The sequence below is a fragment of the Oncorhynchus nerka genome, linkage group LG16, assembly GCF_034236695.1.
Source record: "Oncorhynchus nerka isolate Pitt River linkage group LG16, Oner_Uvic_2.0, whole genome shotgun sequence".
NCBI lineage: Eukaryota > Metazoa > Chordata > Actinopteri > Salmoniformes > Salmonidae > Oncorhynchus > Oncorhynchus nerka.
Window position 1 is genome coordinate 27,360,839 of NC_088411.1, and position 19,675 is coordinate 27,380,513.

At 43.0% G+C, this 19,675-nt stretch overlaps 1 long non-coding RNA gene across 2 annotated transcripts in view; it reads left to right on the plus strand.

Annotated features, from left to right (window-relative positions):
- Positions 1-19,675, plus strand: part of LOC115144360 (uncharacterized) — a 45,806-nt gene that overhangs the window by 9,271 nt on the left and 16,860 nt on the right. The window lies entirely within an intron of this gene.

Here is a 19,675-nt window from a genome sequence, read left to right on the forward strand (position 1 = left end):
ATAACACCGTAAAGAGTTAAATTAACACTCAGTGGTGTAAAATAACCCCAGGGTTGGTGTTAATAACCAGAGTTGAACCAAAACTACAGTCATCATTATCATATTTCCCAGCATGCTCTATTGCCGGTATATTTTTTTAAATTGTTTTTTCAATATCAATGTTTTTGCATGTACATTGATTGGTTAATTCATCGTATGCATCTCAAATATAAATAACAAGCACTTTTCTGAAATATTCCAATCTGTTACTTGGCTTATTGCACCTGATCCTGAAATGGTTGTTCCAGTTGAGATGTTTAAGGTCTCATATCTTAGTCTTTCCAAGCCTGGCAGTCATTCTTGATGCAGGTTGCGAGTGAATAAAAATTCTAAATAATATGACTTGCAGGCCTGATGTGGCCTGTGAACTATGAGTTTCAGGCCACTATATTAGGGTCAAACTAGACCCTCAAAAGAAGGCCTTGTAAAATGTGCTGAGTGTACAAAACATTAGGAACACCTGCTCTTTCCATGACAGACTGACCAGGTGAATCCAGGTGAAAGCTATGCTCCCTTATTGATGTCACTTGTTGAATACACTTTATTACGTGTAGATGAAGGGGAGGAGATAATTGAGACCTGGATTGTGTATGTGTGCCATTCAGAGGGTGAATGGGCATGATAAAATATTTAAGTGCCTTTGAACAGGGTATGTTAGTAGGTGCCAGGCGCAATGATTTAAGTGTGTCAAGAACTGCAACGCTGCTGTGTTTTTCACGCTCAACAGTTTCCTGTGTGTATCAAGAATGGTCCACTACTCAAATGACATCCAGCCAACTTGACACAACTGTGGAAAGCATTGGAGTCAACATGAGCCAGCATCCCTGTGGAATGCTTGACACCTTGTAGAGTCCATGTCCCAATGAATTGAGGCTGTTCTGAGGGCAAAAAGGGGGTGTGCAACTCCACATTAGGAAGGTGTTCTTAATGTTTGGTATACTCAGTGTATGTATTGTATTGTCTTAAATAATTACATTTCAATTACAACATATTCACTTAGGATCTCACTTGGTGAAGGTCACAGGACTGAAAATGAATGAATGCAACAACCATGTCTTTGTCACAAGCAAACACAGTCATGGGTGGTACTGGTATCTAAACTCCACTCGAATGGCACACTGGGGAATATGCGAAAATGGCCCTACAGCAGGGCTATTCAATTCTGGTCCTATTTTGTATGGGGCTTCAGAGACCCTAAAATGGTTATCCTATGGCATCGCTCTCAAGAACCTTATATGGTTCCAACTTGCACCTTTATTTTTAACAGTGTGATATGAAGGCAATGCTAACTTTTTTTAAATGGTTTGTTTCTTAAAGACTATTTTCAGCATTATTCAGTTAAAATCAGACAAACCTGTTTTAGCAAACATATTTATGTATAATTAATATCTCAGTAGAAAGCCCTTCAGTATTTCAAAAACAGGGATAGTTTATTAGGCCCAAAAGGAAACGATATTGAACTATGATTATTTCCTAGAAAAAAAGAACACACATACAACTTCCGAATGTGTAACAACATCTAACAGCACAAAAATGTAGGTGTATCTGTTTCTGACGTTTTAATGGGATTGATTAATAGTTCAAAAACGTCTATTGTAAGCATGTCTCTAGCTGTCTACAGCAGAGCCATACATTTTAATATATGTCTTTGGTCTATAGTATATACAGTATCATGGTCTGTACATGAAGTACATATAACGGGGGAGTATACATTTTTTGTAGGATGAGGTTTACTGAAGACATGCTTCCCTGCATGCAGAGGAAAATATGGCCTTCACTGGGAGAGGGGGATTACTGTCAGTTGCTCACAAATTGCAATAATACCCGGAGCTCGGCCACCCACACACGTGTTGAGAGACAAGTGATAAATTGCTACATGTGTCCATTCCACATTGGCAACTCGTGACCCTTAAACGGGCAACACTATATCCATTCTTTTCACTGACACTTAGAAAAAGCATGTGTGAATTACCAACCCCTCTGAAACCTGTTTATTTATAATTGGTTATAACATGTATGAAAATAATGAAATATATTTTTCTTTCATTTAATGTATTTATTTATAAGATGACTTTGTATATGTACTGTATACCATCTAATGGGTATCTTTAATGAGTATAAACAGCTTCAGGGGAGCAAAAACACTGATCAGGCTACCATACATGTACAGTAACATCCCCACTCCTCTCCTCTGTTCACTCTTCTCCCTCACACCCACCAGATGGCTAATCGAGTAACAGAATTTAATGAGCACTGCTGAAAGTAATAATGAATTATGGCCCTTTTGTCTTCATATTGACATCTTAACTGTCAGGACCTGCATCCATTCAGCATATAATATTAATCATCTAGGAAATGGGGAAGCTTATACCATATTCATATTTATTTCCTGTCTTGGCTAGTGGAAATGCACCGTTTTCAAATTGTATCTCCCCTCAGTGCATCAGTGAAGGAATGGAGTGTGGGTGGACTGCATCTGTGGGGAGGGGGGCTCTTTAGCTCCAGTAGTGAAGACAGTAGAGAATTCAATGCTCAGGCATTAAAGCTGACTTAACACCCTCAGGTCAGGGCACATGAAAGACCTAATCACTGGGAGTAAGATCCGTCTGTCTGCACACACTCTGCAGCTGGCGCAGGAGGAGAGGCAAGGCGGCAGGCTATGTGTGTGTGTGTGTGTGTGTGTGTGTGTGTGTGTGTGTGTGTGAGAGAGAGAGAGAGAGAGAGAGAGAGAGAGAGAGAGAGAGAGAGAGAGAGAGAAAATGACTGAGCCTCCCCGTGCTACAGAGCATGTGTGCAGTACACTGTACCGACCAACAGTACACACGGTGTCTTTAGGAAGTATTCACACCCATTGACTTTTTCCACATTTTGTTGTGTTTAAGCCTGAATTTAAAATGGATTAAATTGCGATTTTGTGTCACTGATCTACACACAATACCCAATAATGTCAAAGTTGAATTTTGTTTGTAGAACAGTTTATAAAAAAATAAAAAATAAAAGCTGAAATGTCTTGATTCAAAACACACTTCACTCCCGCATATACATAGAGTGATGCTTGTGCTGCTGGTGCTGAAGAACTGAAGTAATTCATACAATCTGGCCAGGTTAATATCAAGATTTTAATTTGGTAACATCGCACAGTGTGACGTGATAATCGTAAAATACTGAATCCGATGTACAGTCTGCAAAGGCCTTTAACAAATTGCATAATAAGTTGCATGGACTCATTCCGTGTTCAATAATAGTGGTTAACATGATTTTTGATTGACTATCCCATCTTTGTATCCCACACATACAATTATCTGTAAGGTCTCTCAATCGAGTAGTACATTTCTAGCACAGATTCAACAACAAAGACCAGGGAGGTTTTTCAATACCTCAAAACAAAGGCATTCAAAATGCCTTGATAGATGTGAAAAAAAGCAGAAAAAAAAGCAGACGTGGAATATCCCTTTGAGCATGTTGACGTCATTAATTGGGCTTTGGAAGCTGTATCAATATACCCAGTCACCACAAAGATACAGGCGTCATTCCTAAGGTGATTTTTTAAATGGCTGTGATAGGAGAAAACTGAGGATGGATCAACAACTTTGTAGTTACTTCACAATACTAACCTAAACGACAGAGAGAAAAGGAAGCCTGTACAAAATAAAACATTTCCAAAACATTCATCCTGTTTGCAACAAGAGACTTAAGTAAAAAATGTAGCAAAGAAATACACTTTTTGTCCTGAATAGAAAGCATTATGTTTAGGGCAAATCCACATCACTGAGTACCACTCTTCATATTTTCAAGCATGGTGGTGGCTGCATCATGTTATGGGTATGGTTGTCATCGGCAAGGACTAAGGAGTTTTTTAGGATAAAAAGAAACAGAATACAGCTATAAGCAAAGGCAAAATCCTAGAGGAAAACCTGGTTCAGTCTGCTTTCCACCATACACTGGGAGACAAATTCACCATTCAGCAGGACAATAACCCAAAACACAAGGCCAAATCTACACTGGAGTTGCTTACCAAGATGACATTAAATGTTCCCAGAGTGACCTAGTTACAGTTTTGACTTTAATCCGCTTGAAAATCTATTGCAAGACATGAAAATAGCTGTCTAGCAATGATCAACAATCAACTTGACAGAGCTTGAATAATTTTTAAATAATAATGGGCAAATATTGTACAATCCAGGTGTGCAAAGCCCTTAGAGACTTACCCAAAAATACTTACAGCTGTAGTCACTGCCAAAGGTGCTTCTACAAAGTATTGACTCAGGGATGTGAATACTTATTTAAATGCGATATTTCTGTATTTCATTTTCAAAACATTTGTAAAAATGTCTAAAAACATGTTTAATTTCAGGCTGTAACACAACAAAACGTGGAATAAGTACAAGGGTATGAATACTTTCTGAAGTCACTGCCCTTTCAACTCTCTAGTAGCAAATGAAGCCTGCAGCCCCATGATACGGTTCTGTGTGAAGTTATGGCCCAAAATAAAATAAAATCAATCTATAAAGCAGTACAAAACCTTTGTCAAAAAAGCAGGAGGATATTTATTATGGCGAAAGTCACTTATGCGCTTCCTGCAAGCAGCAGCCTGTGCTGTGTGCTCCACCTCGGGGAGCTGTGCGCGGGGGTCAGGGTTTGGTTTGCAGGCCAGCCTCGACCCACGCTGAGGAGGAAGGCCACCGCAGTCATATTTACATCAAGTACTGTAATATTATCAATAAAAGCCTGGAGCCAGGCACCTTGCTGTAACTCACAGCAGACAATTGGCTGTGCAGCTGTTCTGGCCTCATCCTCCTCAGGGCAACGGGGGGAGGACGCTAGGTCGGTGAGGAGGAGAGTAGGGAGGAGGGAGGATGGAGGTGAAAAGGGGAGGGAAGGGGAGAGGAGGGGGTGAAAGACGGGCGTCCCAGCTAAGACTGTGCACGAATCTAATCCTCAGGTCAAATTGTGGCTTGTTGTCCTTTGTGTGAGATTTGGCAACACGTCCAGGGAGTTGGGGAATATTAATGAGAAGATATACAGTAGTGACAACAAGTGAATTTGTGAGTTTATTTGGTTATAATGAGGCAAAACAGTTGTACTGATCTCATTGTGTATTTGATGAATTCATCATTAGTTGAAATTATTGGATAACAAACAGACAGTAGCTTTAAAATCAAAAGTAGAAATATTATTTTACATCATACTGCAGTGACGTTCCACTCTGTCCCTGGTAGACACTGTTACTTGGCTTCCAGCAGCTGGTTATCTATATGACCTCATTACATGACCTCATCAGCCAGAGATAACAGCAGGCCTCAGTCCACCTGAGCTGGACCAAATGAAGAGCATGAATAATAACCAGTCTCCTTGTCTCCCTATCTGAAAACACACCCCTGGTACTGTAACACCGCATTGTAAACAGATCATTTTTCAAATAGTTCCACGAAGTGAACATAAGGATACATATACAAATATTTAATGAACAAATAGATTTCATGAATAAATATTTGTGAGACAATTCAGAGAAAAAGTTTGGTAGCGAGTTTGGTTGAAATTCTCACCAAGTTGGAGGAATTGGGGTGGGAAGGTTGAGTGTGTATCATTTACATGTTGCGAGGGGAAGTGGCATGAGATACTTAAAGACTAAAATTGCCCCACTTAGCCAAACAAACTGCCCTGCGTTAACCTAAGCTCTCTAATGGCCAATAAAACCAGGATGTTCGTCTCCCTCCTTGGTCTTGCAAAAACGAGGCAGAAATTAGCCAGCGTAAATAAATTCCAGTGGAGGTCGAGTTAATGACTGCTTATTTCTGGACGTCTCGTGAAGGTCAATAAGGTCTGGAACAGATAGGATGTACATAATAGGCCTAACATGCCTTTTATAAGCCCTCACTCGTTTGAACTTAAAACCACTGGGAGAGAACACAGACCCTCACATAAAAACACACTGAATTTTGAACGTCGACTTTGAAGTTTTCTGTCTGACCTCTCTGTTACAGGCACGTCTTCCCCCCTCTCCCTCTCCATCCCAAATTCCCCCTGATTCGCATTCAAATGATCATCCAGTGTCACTCAGTAAATTCACTTTCCTTGAAAAGTGTTTGAACTTCACATTTTCCCCTTTTTGTCTAGATACACAGATCTCAGTCGTTCTAAGTTGACGAATAATGTAGTTTATTGGGGTGGTGGTTGAGGTGGGGATTGGGGTGTGGGGTGTGGGGGTCTGGGTGTCCTTCTAATGGTTTCTTTGGAAACCATATGTCCTTCATGTCAGCTCTACAGTTACAGTTTAGGCTAGAGTGAAAGACAGACAAGTTGTAAAATAAGAGGCCTTAGGGCTTTTTAAAACAGATCTCACTGTATTTCGTTACCGTCAATAAATTTAGCCCTGCAATAGTGCTGATATAACTTAGGGGTCCTGTTCAGCTGTAACTATACATCCCAAGGTGTCATTGTTGCAGCGGCTCCGCGTCTCACTGCACACTCACACATTGGGTAATTAGAGGGCCACTTCTCCAGCCAGTGCCTTTTCTCTCTGGGTCACTGATAGCAAAGGGGTCTTAAACTTTATATTCCCTGATGGAGCGGAAAAGCTAGCGCAACCTTACAGTTTGATGTTTTGGTAAAATCTCATTACGGGCCCTTTCTTTTTTAGGGCGTAGAGTGTTTAACTGGAGTGGAAGGGGTAATTGTAAGATCCAGGGTGTCGTTTCCATGTGCCGGCCAAGTTTGAGGGCCTCATAAATGCTAACAGATACTGCAAACCCAATTTAGACTCAATGTAAAACTTGACACTGTACATGTAAAAGGATGCGAGGGAAAATGTTTGTTGTATTACCCAGACTGTTCTTATTGTTCACAGCAGGCCTGTTTCCCCTGTATATTCACATAGACAAATACAGTGACGGGATAAATACAAACCCATTTAGATAAATATATAGTCTGTTCATCTCTATGATTAACCACCCTTATGTTTAAACATTTATAAAATACACGTACACATTTTATTGTATTGAAATAATATTTATTAAAGTGAATAAGTCATATATTATTTTATCATAAACATAACTATTGTTATTATTAATAGCATTAGTAGTCATAGCCGTTGCAGTAGTCAAATTTGTATAAGCAAATATTTCTACTCTAATAGCTATCAAAGCTACAGTGTACATCTTCAGTGAATCTCCTGGAATACTTTTTTAAAGCTATTTTCTTAGTGGGAGAGGATAAATGTGGCACTTAGTTTTACAGGATCCACTGAGTGAAAACTGCCCATGAGCAGTAATTTCCATTCAAAAATGCTCTCTCTGTGAATTACCAGATAGGCAGCTTTGAAAGCTTATCTTGTGCATCTCAGCATATTTGAAGACTTTTTTCATATGTAATCTTGGAAGTAATTTAATAAATTCAGTCAGCCCCGTGTGGGATTAGAAGATGTTGGCTCAGTCGGCGAAGGCTTTTATGGAAAGACATTCTAGCCAGAGTCAATGCTAATTGAATGAGCCGACACATTTACCTGTGTCTCACCTTTCCTGTTTGTAGCCACACTCCAAACTGCACTTATGAAAGACCCCATCCAGTTTGTTTTCACAATCTATTTATTTTTTCCCTCGAAAATGAAATATTCTGTGTTCGTTTAAGCCGTTTCTTGCCAGGACGAGAACTTCTCATTGGAAACGGGGGTTAAGCTTTCGACAGACAGAGCAAGGAAAACCTTTTGAAAGAGAGATCCAAGAGAAATAGAAAACACTCGCTTTTGGCTCTGTGGTCAAACATGGGTGTAGAGGACAGGCTGGCACTTGGCCCGGAGAGTGTGAGCGCCCCTGCCCTCTCCGAGACTAAACCGGGCCAGCAGTCACACTGAACAAGTGGGCACAGAGGCACAGGAAGAGAGACAGACAGACAGACAGACAGACAGACAGACAGACAGACAGACAGACAGACAGACAGACAGACAGACAGACAGACAGACAGACAGACAGACAGACAGACAGACAGACAGACAGACAGACAGACAGACAGACAGACAGACAGACAGACAGACAGACAGACAGACAGACAGACAGACAGACAGACAGACAGACAGACAGACAGACAGACATGGAATGGTGGAACAGGAAATGATACGGGATCCTCTTATTTCCCAAATGTTTTCTGCTGCTGCAACTAGAACGGTAAGGCCTGCCTGCTCTGACTGACAGTGGTGCGGAGGGAAGCTGACATTGTTGAAGTATAAATTTCACAGTTTGTATTTTGGGAAAAACAGTGAGTCAGATCAGTCCCTCTCGATTGGGGAGATGGGCCTGACCCGCAGTCGACCTGGCGGTGGAGGCCTTTTTTTTTATTGGCCAGTCAAGTTAAATTTATAAAGGCAACGCAACTCAATTCATGGTTTCTCAAAACTACAGTCCCACGTTTAGGGTTTAGTGCACACACACCACTGTCCATATTTTTCACTGTCTCTGGCACTTTTGACTTTGATGTAAAAATCCCATGAACGTTTCCTAAATAGTACCGGCGAATAATCTGAAGTCTTGGGTTATATGTCTAGCTACACATAGACTAGATTATAGAATAAAGTCTAAACAAATAGTGTATGCTCAGAGAAGTGTGAAAATTACACAACAGGGGCACAACCCATACACACAACTCCACCTCCACCTCTACCCACACCTCCACCCACACCTCCAGCCACACCTCCACACACACACGCACACACACACACACACACACACACACACACACACACACACACACACACACACACACACACACACACACACACACACACACACACACACACAGCCAAGGTGTCCTCTAAAGGACCTTCTCCTGAACCCTCCACAAGGGAAGAGCTCTGAGGTATTGCGACAACCCTTGTGATTGATGGGTAAAACAAAACCTTCCTGTAATAAAAGGAAACACTGTGCAACAAAAGATGGCATTCTAAAAATCCTCTATCAATATCCAAATATGGATCACTTTAGTATGAGGAGAAAAGAAAGGAAAACTATACGGTATTGTGTGAATTCATCTGGTGAATGGACCAGGTCAGTGCAGGATTATTAAGTGGAGGACAGATTCCTTTTCAGGACTAGAAAACCAAAGTCTGGAATCAATCTGTGATGATACCCCTTGAGCCACCCCATGCTATTTTACAGCCTCCCAAGTTTATGCCTTCTGTTGTTTTATCAGTTGTGGATGATACATTTTTTTTCACTCTACCTGCTCACAAGTTCTTTACCAGAGAGCTGAAACATTATAGCGGTAATAAATACTGAAAGGGGTGTAGCTCTCTGCCCCTAACTCGTCCCTCGGCCCCTCTCTGTCCCATGGGACTTGGGCTGATATGCATCAGTCTCGTCCTACCCTCGGACGCACATCAAACTCCCACACACTTCTTCTCTTTCTTCCACTCTGACTCTTTCCCTCTTTCACTCTCTCTCCCTCTCTCAGATAACTTAGCCTATTGAATCATGTCTCAGTTCAGTAGTTGAGCAAGTGCAACAACACCTATGTTGGGCCAGAATCTATCCAGCAGGGTTTTATGGTCAAGGAAGAGGCTGGATTTATAGAGCGAACAGACTCGCCGGCTGGCTTCAAGTTCTGACCGCAGCTCCTTGAACAGACAGACGGCTCATTGTTCCTCAGTGACTCGCCCGGTGCGCTTAATTAAAGCTAAATTGAGGGAATGCCCCGCGACTTTGGAGCACAGGCCCTCTCCATCCACCAAGGATTGGGCTTCCTCTAGCTCTGCTCTGAGGATGTCTGGATTCTGTCTTTTATCAACTTGTTCGGGAAATTAGAGCCACCCCTACCGCACTCAACCCCTATGGAGTTACATACACACGCACACACAAACACCAGAAAGGCAGCATGCATGCACCACACACACACAAATTAAGAGAGTTAATTCAGGTAAATTGGTCATGCATGTGGGATGTCTGTTCCCTACTGGCCTGCTTGAGGGTTGTGGTAGGATATGGGTTATAGCACATCAGCCTTGAAAACAAGAACAGAATTAGAATAGAAGTGAGTCGTTCCATGTCATTTCAGCAAGCCATGACACCCACCATTTCAGGTAGTTATGACATTGTTTCTGTAGTTAGAAACAGGTAAGATTCACATTCCTGAAACATTATTTTGTTGAAATTAAATTGTATCTTTGAGAAATGAAGCTTGCACCCAAATTGGCCATTTTAATTTATAGGATTTAGAAAATATTAAATAAAGAAAGTACCCAACATTCGATTTGGACCAAACTTCTTCCTACCAATGAGAAAGACATGAGGAATCTCAAAAAATGGTCAAAAGCCACCCCCGGACCCCCCACACCCCAAGAACCAGTATACAGTATTGGTTCTCTATGTTTGACAAGTAGTATGAAGCTGTGGCTTGGAGTATTGCTTTTCTATACTATGTAATGTATTCCCTATGAATCTAGTGATGTTTTTTTCCCCTCTTCAGAGAAATTTGTCATTGAAGTTGCTTGCATAATTTACCATAAAGTAGTGTGAAAGCACCAGGTTTTGACCACTAGATACCACTATTCCTGCTATACCGCCACACTATTTTATCCATTTTTCTGTTCTCTTGTGTTTATTGAATAGATCACAACATTTCCTTCGCAACATTGAGTAGAAAACCAATAGATTTCGCTCATGATGAAAATTAATTGTTTGGTCATCCTCACAATTCAAGTCAGTCTTTCATGAAAGCAATTCAGTTTGTCTTTCTTTAACTTAATCCGTGTCAAGGAAACGGCCCCTTCATGTGTGGTTTATTCCCATCAAAAAGGTCTGGATTATTTCCTGGTGAACAAGCAAACCATTAGGCTATAGCAGTGGTTTCAATGTTATTGTCTCTATTGGTCTTCAATGCTCCCAAAGACACACTGTATAGAGTTCTGCCATTTTAATGGTATTGGTTTAGACTGGGTTTAATGGCAAATGTCACTAATCACAATACAACTGTTTCCTAATAATACTTTTTTAAACCATGACTGCCATGCAATTAATTATTTTATTAGGGCTGTCACAACATTTTAGTCCCTACCCAATTTGTCCATCAAAGTTTTGGGCTTGTAGGAAAAGTATTCATATGAGAATGGCACCATAGGGATAGCCCTCTCAGAGAGTGGCCACTCGTTGGACTATTCAAGGAGTTGAGCTGAGGCATTAGGTTGCTAAGAGAAGGGCAAACTGTATTGCTTTTGCGGAGGACTGGCTTGGTACATGGTACATTCACACTACATGGTAAATAATACTAGCAACTTCAATGACTCATTTCTCTGAACAGGGGAAAACAACCATCACCAGATTCACATGGAATACATTACATACTATGGAGAAGCAATACTCCAAGCCACAGGTTCATACTACTTGTCAAACATAGGAAACTGATACTGTATACTGGTTATTGGGGCGGGATTGGCATGAATTATGGGGGGACCGTGAGTGTTTTTTTGGACAATTTTATGGTATTGGTAGGAAGAAATTTGGTCCAAATCAGATGCTAGGTAATATATTTATTGAAAATGATCTGAATCCTATACATTAAAATTGACAATTTGTGTGCATTCAATTAGCTTAATTTCTCAGAAATCTAATTATATTTCAAACAAAACAATGTTTCAGGAACGCTAATCGCTAATCTGTTACTAACGACAGAAACAATGTCAGAACAATCTGAGATGGTGGGTGTCGAAAGCCTCTTTCTTTTACTTTTTCAGGTGGAATGACCCTAGTGAAACAGAGGTTAGCGAGAGAGAGTTGTGTGGCAGGTATAATCAGGAGAGTGATTACTCATCACCTCCTCAGGCTATGGGCTGGCCACACACTTATGTATGTGTTCTAGTTCGAGCCACTGTCTGAGGTTAACCGTATAACCTTAACCATGAAACTTGACAGAATGCTAGATTAGAGGAGTAATTACATAATTATTTCCCAATTGGCGAGTCACAGCTTAAAGGGTCAATCTGCAGTTTCTACATACATTTTTCGACGTATAAATGAATGATATGTACCCATTGATTCTTGAAGAATATAACATATATGCCTCATGAGCTCGGTTCAACTGTCGTACCACGTCAGAACCCAAAATGTAGCTTGTTTTACTCCAATGTTTGTAAACAAAATAAATATAAACAAACGATCTATAGCCTCAAAATATGGTTAAAACTATATTTTGATATCATGAATGGTCAGTCCTTGCATCCATAGCTCTGTCTATTTCTCCAGCCTCATCCCTCAGCTTTTTACAGAAACAGTGGCAGGGAAAACGCTTCATTAATGTTTCAACTTCGGATTGCCCCTTTAAGACAAGACAATGGTTTTATGTACTTGGTGGGTCACAAGAAATGTCGCCAAATCTTTAGCTGGGTGCAGGTGTTCAAAACATTTAGGGGCCACTGTTCTCAATCTAGTGGCATTGTACCTGTCTGACTGTACTTTCACGCAATTGTTTATTTTTCAGTCACTCTCCTACTTCTCTTGTTCACTGTCTCCCTGTTGGAGTCTTTGTTGTCTATCTCTCCCAGGATAGAACATCCCTGTCCTGCTGTCGAGGATATCTTATCAGTTGTGGATAGGCTTTAGTGATCCCCTCCTCACAGTGAGTGAATTGAGTTATTGTAAAGTGATCAGACATGGCCAGCCATAGGTCACAGAGATAACATTTGGGAGGCCACCTGCTGTTAGTGTCAGCTTCCTGGCTGAGAAGTCTCATCTGACGCTGTACCAACAGGAGACGTGTGTCCGTTTGTATACCTTCAGCCAAGAGGGGAACCTGTCCTCTCAAAAGCCAAACAGCAGGGTTTGATTACTTAAACTGTTATAGCAGTACACACACACACACACACACACACACACACACACACACACGCACGCACGCACGCACGCACGCACGCACGCACGCACGCACGCACGCACGCACGCACACACACACACACACATTATACTACTCCATCTGGCAATCTATAGTGTAGGGCAAGTCCAGCTATGGCCTGTCTGGCCTACCCCACTGGCCATTGGTTAGTGAGGCAGGCTGTGGCCAGCACTAGTGTACACTTATTAAAATGGACATTAACAAGGTTGTGTACCAGCCAAAAGCCTTGTAACTTGCTGGAGCAAGGTGTCGAGATCATTAATTTTAACAAGGAAAGCTGATATAATCTCAGCGGAGCGCCTATTTCACAGACGTCCTGCTCTGTTGTTGGTGTACTACAGAGCTCTGGGACATAGAGGAGGAAACACAAACACACTGAAGCCCCTGAGACAACACAGCCTGGATGCATAACCCATCAGTGTTAGTTTAAGCTCTATTACTGAGAGACAGCACTTAAAGCAAAGGAATCCGCAACTCGCTGCTTCAATGCTGCGGCAGGGGCAGCCACCATCGGAATTTTAATTGTCTGAGACAAAGGAGGTTTTAATTTTCCCCATCTATCTTTCACTCTGGTCCTTTTTCCCCCTGCCTTCCATGAAACAATCAAATTGTCTGGCCCTAAGTTATGGAGATCTTTTGAAGTGCTGGAGGAGCCCGTAAATTTCGCGGGCACCTTTGGGAGCCGGTGCAGTGGTGCGGCCTACCTCTATTTCATAGTCATGCTGATTTGTGGTCGTCTGCATCCGGGTTTCCGAGGCACAGTAAATCTTGGGGCCTGGACGGCTGTCATTAGGGGTGGGGGTTGGTGGAGGGAGGGCCATTTCTCTTCTCATGGGCTAACACTTTCGGTCATTTTACTCCTTGGCCCATTTTAGGGGAGCTACAGTATTCTCCACCCCCCCAGACTATCCGACCCCGCCCGCCCGCCAGCCGCTGTCAGACAGTTTGCCCACGCGGCTGTCTGTCTGGGTCTCTGCTGGGTCTTCAGGCATTCCGCTAGTGCAGACCTGGTTGTCCTACATGCTCGTAAAATACCATATTCCTATTAAGTTATAAAGGTTTTGTAACAAATGCACAGTTTCATGGGCTTGAAAGAGTGGGGAAATGTCAGAGGAGGGATAAAACTGAGTTATTGTTTCCAGTTTCACAAAGCACAGCAACAAGTTACGGGTGAAAAGAACAGGGTACATACAGAGAGATAGAAGAGGGGAGAAAGATGCAGGAGGGCAATGCGTTATCTCCTAACCTCTTTCTCTCACCCTCTCTCTCCCTCTCTTCCATAGACACCTGTGCGAGTCTAATGTTTCAGCGAGCCCCTGAAAAATAAACGCATGTCTCCAATCTCTTAATCTGAGTGGCTCTGTCGAGCGTGGTCACATGATACGGTCTGGGGCTGGGGGGGGTAGCTTAATATTTTTTAATTCAAATCAAGGAGGTCCCTGGTGGGGCGCTGGGAAGATACCCTATCCGCTGCAATCAGGCTGACCTCCACTCTGAACAGCGCTCTAAATGATTAATGGAGCTGCCTCCCCGCCCGTCGCCATGGCAACAGGAAATCCGATAGCTCTCAGGAATTTGCTGCTCGTCCCAAAGTGTGTGTGTGTTTTGCCAGGATAGAGCTGGGTGGGTGGTTTTAGTGGAGAAAGAGGGCACTTCATGGAGGGTTGGCAAGGAGAGAGGGTAACTATTGGGAATCATTCACCCCAGACCACTAACTAGTCTGGGGGTAAGGATGTAGACAGGGTTTGGAAAGAGAAGGAGCATTTCTGGTGAGGTTTAGGTAAGGCTGATGTGTTCCGGGACAAATAGCGTGAGAGAGAATGGATGGTACAGAGAGCTGCATTGGCTACTGATGCTCTGAGGCCTTTATAGGAAGGTGAGCGGTGGAGTTTCCAGACAAGCAGAAAGAACACCTACTGTTTTCAGTCAGACTGCATGTTATTGGCAATGGGTGTACAACTAGAAAGTGTATCTCATGCAACAGAGTAACAAATAAGTATGGCAGATGATATATCAATCTGTCACAATCGCCAATAAAAGTTCACTTCCATACCTACTGTAGCTGATACAGTCAAGACAAATACAGAAGTCCACTTCCATACCTACTGTAGCTAATACAGTCAAGACAAATACAGAAGTCCACTTCCATACCTACTGTAGTTGATACAGTCAAGACAAATACAGAAGTCCACTTCCATACCTACTGTAGCTGATACAGTCAAGACAAATACAGAAGTCCTCTTCCATACCTACTGTAGTTGATACAGTCAAGACAAATACAGAAGTCCACTTCCATACCTACTGTAGCTGATACAGTCAATACAAATACAGAAGTCCACTTCCATACCTACTGTAGCTGATACAGTCAAGACAAATACAGAAGTCCACTTCCATACCTACTGTAGCTGATACAGTCAAGACAAATACAGAAGTCCACTTCCATACCTACTGTAGTTGATACAGTCAAGACAAATACAGAAGTCCACTTCCATACCTACTGTAGCTGATACAGTCAAGACAAATACAGAAGTCCACTTCCATACCTACTGTAGTTGATACAGTCAAGGCAAATACAGAAGTCCACTTCCATACCTACTGTAGCTGATACAGTCAAGACAAATACAGAAGTCCACTTCCATACCTACTGTAGCTAATACAGTCAAGACAAATACAGAAGTCCACTTCCATACCTACTGTAGCTGATACAGTCAAGACAAATACAGAAGCTACAGCTATTACTGTGACTAGCTGCCAAAAATACAGCCACTGTTACCCCTCTGTTTGAGCGCACTCAGACCTGCCGTCCAGACAGTGTGGAGGATCCTGATTGGGGGCCAGTCCCGTCCAGTGTGGAGGACCCTGATTGGGGGCCAGTCCCGTCCAGTGTGGAGGACCCTGATTGGGGGCCAGTCCCGTCCAGTGTGGAGGACCCTGATTGGTGGCCAGTCCCGTCCAGTGTGGAGGACCCTGATTGGTGGCCAGTCCCGTCCAGTGTGGAGGACCCTGATTGGTGGCCAGTCCCATCCAGTGTGGAGGACCCTGATTGGGGGCCAGTCCTGTCCAGTGTGGAAGACCCTGATTGGGGGCCAGTCCCTTCCAGTGTGGAAGACCCTGATTGGTGGCCTGGCCCGTCCAGTGTGGAGGACCCTGATTGCTGGCCTGGCCCGTCCACTGTGGAGGACCGTGAAATAGTGGCCTGGCCTGTCCAGTGTGGAGGACACTGATTGGTGGCTTGGCCCGTCCAGTGTGGAGGACCCTGATTGGCGTCCTGGTCTTAAATAGTAGGTCAGTCAGCCCCTCTGTCCATTGGTCCAGAGAGCCACTGATGAGGAAATCTATGTTAACAAGATGGGACCTCTTGGGCTCAAGTGCCCCTGTGTCAGTTAAGAGGCAGGGTGGGGATTGCTACTTACGGCCCACATTGATCAGAGTGTCTGGGGTATTTGAGTGAGGCCTATGTCTATCGGCAGGAGAAAGGAAACTACAGCCCCTGAGTCGATAGCAGCCCGATTCAGGATTGAGTTTGGTGGCCCGAAAATACATCAGAGCTACAGTTAAATTCAATACTTGCAGCCGGCATAGACTTCTGTGGGTGTCAATGGGCAGCAGATAGCACTCATCTAACAGCCAGCCTCCCACACATCGGTGAAGTCAGCCTGGGCCACATGGAATGAGCGCTAAAGGACCCTTTCCTGTGTTCGCTCATATTCTGTATTATTTTGTCATAAAAGTGAAAGCACATATTGTGAAAATTTCACACCTAAGACATGCGTGCATTATATTATGCCAAAAAAGCTGTGTGTGAGCGTGAGTATGTATGTGTGTTGGTAGGTATCGTGTATCAGGCCCATTGTGGCAGTTGAATGATGAATCAACTGCTTGGCTTTCACAGGAAACCACACAGACAGCTCACTGAAAACTCCATGCTGTCCAGGCTGTGGATTGAAATACCATCCTGTGTGTGTGTGTGTGTGTGTGTGTGTGTGTGTGTGTGTGTGCGTGCGTGCGTGCGTGCGTGCGTGCGTGTGTATGTGTGTGTGTGTTTGTGTGCGTTCCCTCTTGTATCTAAATACCATTCGATATCCCCTTCAGGTATTGAATATTTGCTTTCACCACAACAGCATGTAAACCTCTGGTACTTCCACAACTCTGCTCTTTGTTCGACAGGGTTTCTTTTAGGGGGAAACAACAAAAAACATAACTTTTTCTCCTGTTCTTGTGGGAAATGCTATCCTTTGGTACAGCTCCAAAGTCTGTAACAAAGCACTCTGAATCCATTCAACCTGTTTACACGCAATCAGCATTGTGTTGTAGTCTTGGTGTTCATAAAGATTAGTTTTATAGGAACAAACCAATGAAATAATTGATATACTATGACTAGAATTAGTTAGAGACCACAATCACCACATTGCATCAGGGAATCATCAAAAGAAATAGGGGTGAAATGGAAAGGAAAATGGCCAACTAATATTGAAGGAATGAACAGAGCTGGCTTTCTCAAAGTACTTTATCTGTCTGTCTGACTGGCAGATACCAATTATCTCTGTGTATGTGTCTGTGTCACTTCTGTGTGTGTGTGTGTGTGTGTGTGTGTGCCCGCATCCATGTGTGCATGTGTGTGTCGAGTGACAGACGCTATGGGGATATCGGTGACAAAGTGACAGGCATATAAACCCAGTCTGACCTGGTCCGCTCCGGCCCCTGGGTCCCACACACTCCAGACTCTGGTTTCCCCACTTCCTGTGTTCTGACACCAGCAATTAGAAACCTGGGCAAGACCCTGCCGAACCAACCAGCAAGCGTGTGACATACCTCTCAGTCATGGCCCCACCTTGGCGAAACCACAGTGAGGCCAGTCCTACCCCCTGACTCACTTAGGCTTACACTGGACTCACAGAACACAATGCAGCTACAGTCAGTCAGTCAGTACCTGAAGGTCAGCTTGGTTGGCCCAGTTCCAATAGCGTTCTACTCTCAGATGATTCAGTAGAGTGCTGTCTGTGCCCTTAACCCCACTAGGTACAAACCGCTGCTCTAGCTCTGAGATCTAATTAGACAAGAAGATCAGGCCTTTTTTCCATGTTCCCAGGGTGCTGTGTTTACGTTCATAAACAAACCAGCCAACAGGGGAAATGAAGACAAATTCCCAGTGAAACGCCACCACCGCAGCAGCAGAAATATTTAGTCATAGTGGAACTTCTGAAAAATGTGTAGAGCAGAAAAAGAGCAGGAGGCCTGTTGGGCGGAGAGGGGTGGTGTGGGGTGGGCTTGAATGTCGAGCACTAAGCCAATTAGCCATAGAAGACGAAGCAGAGCGATTTATTAGAGGTAAACACAGCAAGGGGAATGTTTACAGTGAGATGCCTCATGGGAAATGGGCTTGTAGGGGGCTCTGAACGATGTCGCCGTATACCGTTTGTCCTAACCACAAGACAGACACTACACACATGGGACACAGCCCGTCAACATAATGTCACAGTGGTAGACAGTGTTTAGGGCCCTAGAAAATCCACGTTGCGTAGAATGTGGACGGAATCACAGAATCCAGACGTAAAAATGGAATTCAACAATATTAAATAATTTATTGAAATTAGTAGGAAATCAACTAAATGTATTGAACTTGAATTAGAAATGTCATTAATGTGCCCAAGTTAATCATAAGACATGAACAAAATGCATTAGTGATACGTATTTTCCTGCAACTTTCTGAAATGGCACAGGAATGCCCCTGCCTGTGTGTGTGTGTGTGTGTGTGTGTGTGTGTGTGTGTGTGCGCGGTGCACGCGTTATGTCTACACTTTGTGTAGCCATTAGCATGATGTTAATGATAACCTCCTACTGGTGGAGATGGAAAGGTTGTCCCAAAAACCTTCTCAATTAAATGTTATCTACAAAGTAGCCTATGCAAGATATGATTATTTGCATCAATTCGGTGGCCATTTGCTTCATAAACTCCGCAACCAGATGAGTGCTACAGAAACATCACTAACCAAACAACAGTCTCTTGCTGGTGTATATTTGCATTAAAGGGTAACTACACAAAAAAATCAAAATGTCTTATATTTTTCCCAGACCTCAAAAGTGGTCTCATGGTGTTGTTTAAGCATTGTTGTGGACATCCAATTTGGTTGTTTTTCTATACATAAAAAAACGTGATTCTGAGAGCGAAAACCTGAAGAAATTGGGATGAACGTAAATCTGGAAAAACAAAACAGAGAATTTGGGAAATTTGGGCCCTAATTCTTAGTATCCCGTCTGTCCATATGTGGTCATGGTAGTCATACAAGCTCCACCTTCGCTAACGATTCATTATTTTTTTTACCGACTCGAGAGTCATGATGAATTTTTCTGAGTGACTCGTTCATTTCAGTCATTGGTTTGACCTGCTGGTCACAATGACAAGGTCTACAGCAGGATTAACACTCGCTCCTCCAGCTCAGTGGCTCCGGAGACGTGCTCCGATCATGAAGGCAGCATAGATAGACGAAAAGTCATTGCTTAACTGCCATGAGGGTGATGAGCACCTGCCATGAGGGTGATGAGCACCTGCCATGAGGGTGATGAGCACCTGCCATGAGGGTGATGAGCACCTGCCATGAGGGTGCTCATAACCCTTATGGTAGTCAAGCAATGCATTCCGCCAAGAATCGTTCACAATCTAGTCCGGTTATGGCCACAACTAGACCTCGTTTCAAATGTATCAAGATTCAATAAATAATCTTATTTGTATTCCAAACAATCAACAAATATACATTATTTAAAGCAC